The 10,435-nt window shown below is 51.7% G+C and overlaps 1 pseudogene; it reads left to right on the plus strand.

The window, feature by feature from the left end:
- Positions 3,918 to 8,010, plus strand: LOC110433695 (annotated as a pseudogene).

A 10,435-nucleotide genomic window follows, 5' to 3' on the forward strand; every position in this document is an offset into this window, starting at 1 on the left:
CCACCATAACATCTCTCCCTCCCTCGGAAAACAGCTCGTCCTCGAGCTGAAAGGAGGGGTGGGCAGCGCGAAAGGCTTTGACCGGTTCCCATGTGGCTTCCTCGGCGGACATGCCCTCCCACTGAATGAGCACATGCCAGACACCGCGGCGAAGAGTGGCACGCAGGGCGCGGGCCGGTTGCGGTAGGAGGCGACCATCACGAAGCGGAGGTAGTGGCAGCGTAGACGACGGTGGCGTCCCGTGGAACGGCTTGAGTACGCTGACGTGGAAGATGTCATGGACGAGCGCACTGTCCGGCAGCTGAAGCTTGTAGGCGACGTTGCCGACGCGGGCCAGCACCTGAAAGGGGCCGGCGTAGCGTGGGCCTAGCTTGCCGCGTTGACCGAGAAGAAGAGACTGCAGCGGCCTGTGCAGCACCCGTAGCCACACCCAGTCACCCGGAGCAAACTCCAGCTCCCAATGATGGGCATCGTAGTGTCGGCGCGCATACTCCTGCGCCTGGAGCAGCCTGGAATGAACGTCGGCGAGGAAGGTGTCGCGGTCGGCGAGGAGGCGATCGACGGTCTTGGTGCGGGCACTGCCCGGCTGGTACGGAAGCAGCGTCGGGGGCAGCCGGCGATAGACGACGTGGAACGGGGTCATGCGCAGGGCCTAGTGATATGATGTATTGTAGCAAAACTCGACCCATGGCAGCCAATCCACCCAAGCTCGAGGATGATCACCTGTCAAACAACGTAAGTACATAGCAATTGTCTTGTTGACGACCTTGCTCTGGCCATCGGTTTGCGGGTGAAAGGTGGAGCTCATCTTCAATTGCACACCAGCGAGCTTGAACAAATCCCGCCAAACATGTCCGGTAACACACAGGATCCCGGTCACTAACAATCGATTCCGAGAAACCGTGCAAGCGGACGATGTCTTGGAAGAAGGCTTGAGCCACTGACGATGCCGTGTAGGGGTGGCCAAGGGGTATGAAATGGGCGTACTTTGAAAACCGGTCCACGACCGTGAGGATGACACTCTTGCCATGAACCTTAGGTAGAGCTTTCACGAAGTCCATGGCAATATCTGCCCAAATCCTGGATGGCACCGGCAATGGTTGGAGCCGACCGGCTGGGTGTAGAGCTTCGGTTTTGTTCCTCTGGCATGTTGAGCAGGCGCGGACGAAGTCTCGGACTTGGCGGGGATCATGTTCCAGGTAGAACTTGGTGCGTAGACATTGCAGTGTCTTCTGGGCGCCCTCGTGGCCTGTAGTGTGAGCGAGGCTGAGGACGACCAGCACTAGAGGCGATGTGCTCAGAATGAACATGCGGCCCTCCTTCAGGATGAGGTCGTCCTGTACACGCCATGTCGCACCGCGTTCGCCAGTGGTGACCGCGTCCCGGAGCGCGGCCAGGTCCGTCGAGGCGCCCATCTCGCGGCGAAGGTCGTTGTAGAGGTTGAAGGACGGCGTCGAGATGGCGGCGAGCGTGGCCTCGGCCGAACCACGGCGTGACAGTGCATTGGCCGTGACATTGAGGCGTCCGGGGTTGTACTCCACCTTGAAGTCGTAGCCAAAGAGCTTACTAATCCATTGATGTTGAGGGACTGTGGAGAGCCGCTGATCCATCATGTACTTCAGGGCATAATGATCCGTGCGAACGACGAATGTTCAGCCCCATAAGTAGGGCCGCCAGTGTCGAACAGCTTGAACCAAGCCGATCAACTCGCGCTCATACGCCGCGACCTTCAAATGGCGGGGCGCGAACGGCTTGCTGAAGAACGCCAGCGGCCCAGCACCCTGATGTGGAACAGCGCCGAAGCCGGTGCCGGACGCGTCGCAGTTGACGACGAAATCGATGTTGAAGTCAGGGAGTTGCAGCACCGGTGCAGTCGAGAGGGCATGCTTGAGGGCGTTGAATGCTGCGGACGCCTCCTCTGTCCATCAGAAGCTCTCCTTGCAGAGAAGCTATGTTAGGGGCGCGGCAATGGTGCCAAACCCCTTGATGAACCGCCTGTAGTACCCTGCTAAGCCCAGGAAACCCCGAAGATCTCAGGCCGAGCGAGGTTGGGGCCAGGCGGCCATGGCTTCCACCTTCTGCTGGTCCATGGCGACGCCGTGTTCCGAGATCATGTGGCCAAGGTAGTCCACTATCGGAGCTGCAAACGTGCACTTGGAACATTTGACTTGCACCTGGTGCGCATGCAATGTGTCGAGCACCGCCCGGAGCTGTTGCAGATGTTCCATCCAGGAGCTGCTATAGATTAGTATATCATCAAAAAATACAAGAACGCAACGACGCATAAAAGGTTTCAACACCATATTCATCAGGGCTTGAAAGGTTGAGGGGGCGTTGGAGAGCCCGAAGGGCATCACCATGAACTCAAAATGGCCATGGTGTGTGCGGAAGGCTGTTTTGCTGATATCATCCTCATTGACGCGCACCTGGTGGTATCCCAATTTAAGATCAAGCTTGGTAAAAAGTTTTGCCCCTTTGAGTTCATCGAGTAATTCCTCCACCACTGGTATGGGGAATTTGTCTTTGATTGTGACTGCGTTCAAGGCCCGATAATCCACGCAGAAACGCCAGGGGGAGTCTTGTTTCTTGACAAGGAGGACAGGCGCGGAGAATGGTGAAGTACTTGGGCGGATGATACCTTGGGCTTGCATCTCGGCGCACTGCTTCTTGAGCTCATCTTTTTGGAGGTGGGGGTACTGGTACGGCCGTACCTCGACAGGGTCGGTGTTGGGCCGCACGTGGATGTAGTGGTCACACGGCCTCACAGGCGGCAGGCCCTTCGGCGCGGCGAAGACGTCGTCGAAGGATTGAAGCAGACGCTCCAGCAGTGCCGGCTCCAAGCTGCGCATGGTATGTAGGCGGCCTGTCGGCGCGATGTCCGTGTAGGACGATCCCACACCCTTCCAGAAGACGTGGCAGCCCTAGTGCCAAAACGCCATGCACAAATCATCGAAGCCCCATAGAATGGGTCCCAATGTGCGCAGGAAGGCATGTTCTCCATTGATTCGGTAGAAGAGGTACGTTCTCCACGGGCCAGGGGGCCGGCTTATATAGCTCTTCCAAATGAACATGGGCCGTCGGATCAAACCGACTTTAATCGCACGGTTTTCCTTGATCCTCAAAGGCGGTGGAGCACGATCCGCGAGACCTGCCCTGATTGGTCACCAGGGCAGGGCGAGCGCCCAAGGGGGGAGGGCGGGCGCCCTGCCCCCGGGCCCGCTCGGCCTCCCGTTCGTTCCCGTGGCTTCTGGAGTCTTCTAGATGATAGAAAATTGCCGCACACGTTAATATCTCTATGTAAACCCGACGTGTGGGCCTTTCCTATTTCCTGATAACCCCCTGCAGAAATAGACAAACACCAAAACTCATGGAATTCTGTCAGATAAAACCCTAAGTCTAGGTGTCGGTTGTATTTGGATCCTTTTCCATGATTAGTTGACGGTTAAATGTGAGCATTAAGGACCGTCAACAATGGTGAATTCGTGCTCGCCCACCGACAGCCGAATCTACATCATGTCTTCGGTGCGGATTCCAGTGATGGCCGTGAGTGAGATCAGCGACGGCTGCTCTTCAAAGGCCTGCTGGTCCGCCGATTCGACCATGTCCCCGTCAGTGCCATCATCATCCATGACCTCCAGGTAGAACAGGCGTGCACACTTGTGACCCCGTCACAATTGTAGCACAGGCCCTGTTGGCGGCGCTCGACCATCTCGGTCGGTGTTAAGCGCTTGAACGGGCGTGGAGGGGGTGGTGCGGTCACGGCCGGGGGCATCGGCATGGTCGGAGTAGCCCCGGCCGGGTTGACATGTCCTGGAGGAGGAGGCAGCAGAAGGGGTTGTTGCCGTCCAGAAGCCTGCTACCGGTGTTGTCGAGGTGGAGCGGGGGCGTTGCGGCGCTCATACGCGCGCGCCAGGAACATGGCGCGCTGGAGGTCTTGTGGCATCTACAGCTCCATGTCCATGCGGATGGCATCCGGCAAGCCGCCGGTGAATAGATGTGCCCACTAAAGTGGCTCGAGGTGTCCCGCGTGCGCCATGCGCATTTGGAACACTTGAATGTATTCCTCGACCGAGCCACGGAACGCAAGGCGCGCGACATCGGATAGATGGTTCGTCCCAAATGCCGGGCCAAAACGTTGGTGGCACAACATGCGGAAACGCTCTCCGTAGGGAAAACAAGCGGGGAACTGGGAGGAGCTGGCGCCTTGGCTCTCGGCGGTCGACAGGCGCGTCGCGAAGTGGCCGAGCTGACGCTGGAGTCCCTGGATGACCAATGTCAGATTATCGATGGGGTTCGTAGATGGTGGTGGTGGTGGTGGTAGGGTGGTGGTGGATGGCGGAGCGGCGGTGGTTGGAGCGGTGGTGGTTATGGTGGATGGAGCGGTGGTGGTGACCGTGGTGTCACCGGCAGTGGTGGCGACGCTCGACATCTCCCCAGATTGAACCGAGCCGTCTGATACCTGATTGTTGGAACTCGTACGGCGTAGGTTGTATCCGTGAGAGGTCGGGGGACGAGGGGTGGTCTCGCGACGGCGGCGAGCGTGAGACGCCGGCCGTGGCGTCACGAACTCACGGAAGCAGAAGAGGTTTCGGGGCACACACGTGCCAGAGAGCGAGAGAGAGAGAGAGTTCTCAATCTCTAGCTAGCGTTATTAATTCAACTGTTCGGCATATATGAAGGAAAGTTACACATCGCTAACAACCTGCTAACAAACTGAAGCTAAACTTTAGGATCTACCCAACAATACTTGCCCAGCTAGCTAAACCCTGCGGAAGCCGCGGAACTGTCCGTGGTGACCGCGACCCGCGCGTCACGGCCTTCTGTTGCCGTGCTGCTAGCCACGGGTCCGCTTCATCTGGTGATACACGTTGCCCACCATAACAGATACTTTGTAAGCAGAATGCAAAGAAAACAATTGTTCCTAACTGCTATCTGGTGAACTGAACTATAAATAAAAATTACTCATACCCACTGAGAAACTGAGCTATCAGGCAAAATGAACACATTCTAATAAAATTGATCAAATAGAGGTGGACATAATTAATGAGCAGTTTAGTGAATCTAGCAAAGTTAGATTCTACCAAATAGGCTTATGCTTGGCAAAAAGTGATAAATGGTTATCAGTTCAGGGCAGTTGAATATATTCTGTAATTTCTAAGTTTCTCCATATTGGGTGAATGAGAAGCAATGACGGTGCTGAATGAGCATTTTAACAAATCAGAGGAGTTCAAAAGATTAGTAATCATTATTTTTTTATGAATAGGTATCATAGGTAATTGAGGTTGTTGCAAGTAGAGACAGAAAATGACAATAGCCTGTTGTAAAATCCCATTTGTAAAACCCTAAACAAAATGTAGCATATGAAACATAAATCCCATTTGCTGACGGCACATTTCAAAACAAAACGACGTATTTCAAAACAGAATGGCGTATTTACCACTACTCAGGTCAAAGTGTTGAGGAACTCAGATAGGTAGTAGATGTATAGCACCACTAATTTTTTTTTGCACAACTGAATGTTCTGAATTGTAACAGAGAACCAATCAATCTGAAAACACACACTTTAGCATCTATTTGGGATTGAAACAAAGGGTAGTGGCAGCTACACTTACTTAGATTAACGATGTCAAGCACCCTATCAATGTCGACCCTAAACTATTTACCTAAGAAAATCACAATCGAAGAGTAGAGTTGTTCTGCAGACTTTGAGATTAAAATTCATAAATTCAGATTTTTTTTTATTTTTTTTTTGAATGGAAAGGCAGAAACTCTTCAGTTCAGTTATTTTGGAGGCAAGCTCTTTAATTCAGTTAACAATATACTCATAGTAGTTAATCTGTACTACTATGAATACGACGAGGCATATCTTTATAGCTATTTAATAACCATATATTGAATATAAGACAAAATTTACTTGGGCATCTCATAGCTCTGAACAAACTCTGGATTCAGTCTGGGCATCTCTTCTTAAGATTGCAAGTCCTTGCGTTGTTATTGTTGACCAATCAACGTATGACAACACATGGCTGAATTGGCTTCAAACAAAAGGGGGATAGAAACTTACTTAGATGAACAACGTGAAGCACGTTGATATCCTGAAACACGAACTTATACACTTATTATTTGTCGCACAACTATCAACTTTCCTCGTGACAAAATTTTTGGTGGACATTTTGAAGAACTCCAAAACCTATTCATAGTCTTAAGTAGATTGTAAATTAAATGGCTGAGGCGAGATGTATCTGTGACTATGTTAATTTTACGAACATTCTTTTTTATATTAAATGTCATTTTAATGTTGATACTCATTTTTATATTATTATTATGTTATCGTGCAATCTATGTATTTTTAGTATAAAAGTTTAACTGTTCTGTAGCAGCAACGCAACGACGGGTATGCTACCTAGTGTGTGTGTGTGTATATATATATATATATATATATATATATATATATATATATATAGGTATACTATTAAGAGCTTAGGGCTCTCAATAATTATTGGAAGCCCACCCCAAACCTATGCTTCTGGTTGCACCAAACCAGGTTTCAGTCCATCGGCCCGCTAGCCCATCCATCGGCCCACCAGCCACCTTCCTAGGCCATATATATTCTCCAAAACCCTAATCCCACCCATCCACCCTAGCCGCCACCCCTGCCACCCGCCGACAAGGATGCCGAGCTGTCGCCGCCGCGCTGCGAATGGGAGTTCCGGCTGGCGGCCACCGTGCCGACCACCGCCCTGCCTGGTGCGTCCGACGCCATCGGCAGCGTCGACTTCGACCCCACCAGCCGCCTCCTCGCCACCGGCGGCATCGCCCGGAAGATCCGGATGTATGACGTGGCCTCCATGCTACTGCTGGATGATAGCACCGGCGCCCGAGCCGGCCCCGGCCCCGGCCCCGCGACGTGCATCTGCGTGCCGGCGAAGCTGAGCAGCGTGCGGTGGCGCCCGGGCGGCGGGGGGGCGCGTCGTCGTCGTCATCCGTGGTGGGGTGCGGCGACTACGACGGCGTGGTGACGGAGTACGACGTGGAGCGCAGCGAGCGTCGTGGGAGCGCGACGAGCACGCGGGCCGCCGCGTGTGGTCACTGGACTACGCGCCCCGGGGTCGGCCATGGCGGCGTCCAGGTCGGACGACCGCACGACGCACGTGTGGGGCCCTCGCGCGCCCTCGGGCGGCTGGGCTACGGCGCGCGCCGGCGGCGCCGTGCTGTGCGTGGAGTTCGACCCCTCCGGTGCGCCCCACCTGGCCGTCGGCTCCGCGGACCGCCGCGCCGTCGTGTACGAAATGTCAGAAATTGATTTTCTAATTTTATACATTTTGGAACTCTATTGCACATGCCTCAGTCAGAAATTGATTTTCTATGCTTATTTGATAAATTTCTATGTTTCACACACGCCTTCAATTATGATGCGGCAGTGTCATGGCTTCATGGCTTTAAGCTCTCCCAGGCCATGAGAATGGTTTTTGGTTGAATGAGAATGGTTTCTCTATGCATCCACTCGGTGATTTAGGGGGAGCATGCTAGGCCTGCTTCTAGGCTCCCTTGAGGTGTAGAATTGGAGATGCTGCTAGCTTGTAGTTCAATAAATGCATAGAAATTTTTTGGATGCCTAGAAATGATTTGTTTGGTTTTTAGTATTTTTATATGTTATATTTTTTATGATTTGTGAGAGTGGTATCTATGCTTATATGACAAAAGTTTTGCATGAAATGAAGAGGTACCAACATAGGCAAGCAGGATTTCTATGTAGTTGATTATGAGTTTTTATGCATCTCCTTGATATGATATATGCCTTTCTTTGCCACTGTAAGGTTTCTGCGCCTGTTAAATCATGTTTGTATGCCTATCTTGCTCAAGATCCTATGCCTTCTCCTTCTAAAACATGTTCCTATGCCTGTCTTGCTGCCTAGTTTTTTCCTCGATTTTGGTTCGTGTCCTCTCGAATGTATATAGCTTGTAGAACATTATTTTTTCTGATTGTTGACTGCAGGCATCACCGATAGTTGAGGATCTCCTGGTAGCCATGTAGGTGCACATATGGATTCGCCTATGCAGGTGAGTAGAAAAAACACTTTTCCTCTTATTGTTCCTACTAGTAGTTTCTAGTGGTCAAAAATATATATATCTGCTATGTGTCGTGAATCAAAGTCAAAAACAATGTGAACAAATGACTTTGAATGGTGGCCAATTAAATGAAAGGGAGGAGGAAAGTCTTAGTGTTCAAACACTATAGATGTTTTGTATCCATTCTCTTTGCATCTCTATAAATAGGAGGATCACTTTCATGCTTGTATGGAGAACAAACCAGGAAGGTGAATAAAGAGAAGCAAACTCCTTCTTCCTCCCATTTCCAGTGTCTCAAATTTCTGTGTTCCTGAGTGTGATTGTGAGCAATCCAGTGACTCGATTACTAACACGTTATCAGCACGAGTTCTACCGAGCTAAGGGCAAGAAAGTAGGAAATCGTTTCATTCGATGCTCACTTTTGTTCATGAACAAACATACACACATGAGAGCACAAGCACGAATATATTGTGCGTGCAAGTCAAACCTTTGCTGCCCAGAAGGCAAGCAGATCTGGCTATGGCTGTCCGGAAGACGAGTTGACGGCCCGACGCGGAGATACGGCCGCACGGCGAGGCCTCGATGGCCGCTGTGGACCATGCCCTGCGCTAGACCATGTGCGTCGCGCCGCTGCCGCGCCCCTGCAGGAGCCGCCGGACCGCGAGCCCGGCCGCGCGCCAAGGCTGCGCTAGCAGCACCTGCCGAGGGAGCCCCCGCGCCCTGGGCTAGCCATGCCCCGCCCTCTTTTGTTGCAGCCGCCGCGCTCGTCGGGGACGCACGCGAGGCTGGCCGCAGCCGTGGCCGCGAACCGCATCCGCGCAGAGGCCGTGTGCCGCGCCCGCCGAGGCCGCCCGCGCCCCCTGGCCAGGCCGCCGGAGCAGCAGGACGCGAGCCGCCGGGACCGCCCAGGCCGCAGGCTGAGCCAAGCCGCGCACGCCGCAGGGAAGCCGCACCACTGCCCGAGAACCGCCGGCCGCCGCGCGCCGTGCAGGGCCGGCCACCGCGCGCATCGGGCCTGGGCTACCGTGCCCACCGGGAGCCGCGCACCCTGGCCGGCCGGCGCGCCCGCCGGGGAGGCCGCGCCCCCTGCTGCGCCTCGAAGGCCTCCATGGCCACCTCCTCTTCCGGTGTCTATTCTCCTGAAGAAGAAGAAGATAAGGAAGAGAGAGAAGGAGGGGTATGCATGTGTCCTGCTGCAGACTCTGCTCGCTGCTAGTTCTAGTGGTTGATGGATGGTCGTCTTCAGTTACGTGGGTCCCACTTAAACCAAGCCAGCAGCTAGCCATGTGAACATACGAGTGATTTGAAGTCATTTTGCATGGATGGCATATTTACAATCAAAGTGATATAATGGATGTCACACCTACCACTAGTGACTAAAAGTTACACATATAAATAATAGTGGCCCGAAGTCCACTGTAATATAAAAAAATATACGGCCCGAAGTCCGTGCAACACGTGTGGCCCGAAGTCCACCGTATTTCTTTTGTTATTAATGTTATTTACCGCAATTACTTACTGCAAATTCTATGTATTTACTTCATTTCAGTCTTAGTCAGAAAATAATCCAGAAGATTACATGTGAAAAATAAAAGTGTAATCCTGAAGATTACACCTAATTGTAATCCTAAAGATTACAATCAAAAGAATTTTTATTTATCTATGTGCACTAGACCACCCATCTAGACGGCCTGAAGCCGCTAGACAAAAGGCCCGAAGCCTTGTGTGCACAGACTATGTAGTGGCCAAAAGGGTCATACACATATGATCCAAAGCCTGTAAATAATAGTGAACCTGCAGTTCACCATGTCATACCACTATGTGGCCAGAAGCTCGTAAAATTGTTAAGGCCTGAAGTCCTCACATGGCATGACAGTTTATTTTTATTGTAAGTTTTACATTACTGCAAGTTATATTTATTTACTGCAATTTACTTTCTTGCAATTATTTAATTTCTGCATATTTATGCAAGCTGATAGTTATGAGAACCGCATATAATCCTGAAGATTATATGCATGAGATATTTGGGGAAATATAGTCCTGAAGACTATATAAGAATGTGTGATCCTGAAGATTACACATGGTCGTAATCCTGAAGATTACGCGTAACCGACATTCACTAGTCATTGGTCGGACATTGCGAAAATAGAATTCGCCAAGCTAGCTGTGAATAACAGTAGCTACCTCACTTGGAGATTGACGTTGAGATGAAAACTTAACGGCTGGTGCCTCGATTACACCATTGTTCAGCCTGAAGCTGGCAATGATGAGGCACACAATACTTGATAAAGTAGAGGCATTGCACTCTTTGCAATACCATTTACACTCAGACCTGAAGTCTGGATATATAAATGAGGATGATCTA

Source organism: Sorghum bicolor, chromosome 3 (genome assembly GCF_000003195.3).
Source record: "Sorghum bicolor cultivar BTx623 chromosome 3, Sorghum_bicolor_NCBIv3, whole genome shotgun sequence".
Classification (NCBI taxonomy): Eukaryota; Viridiplantae; Streptophyta; class Magnoliopsida; order Poales; family Poaceae; genus Sorghum; species Sorghum bicolor.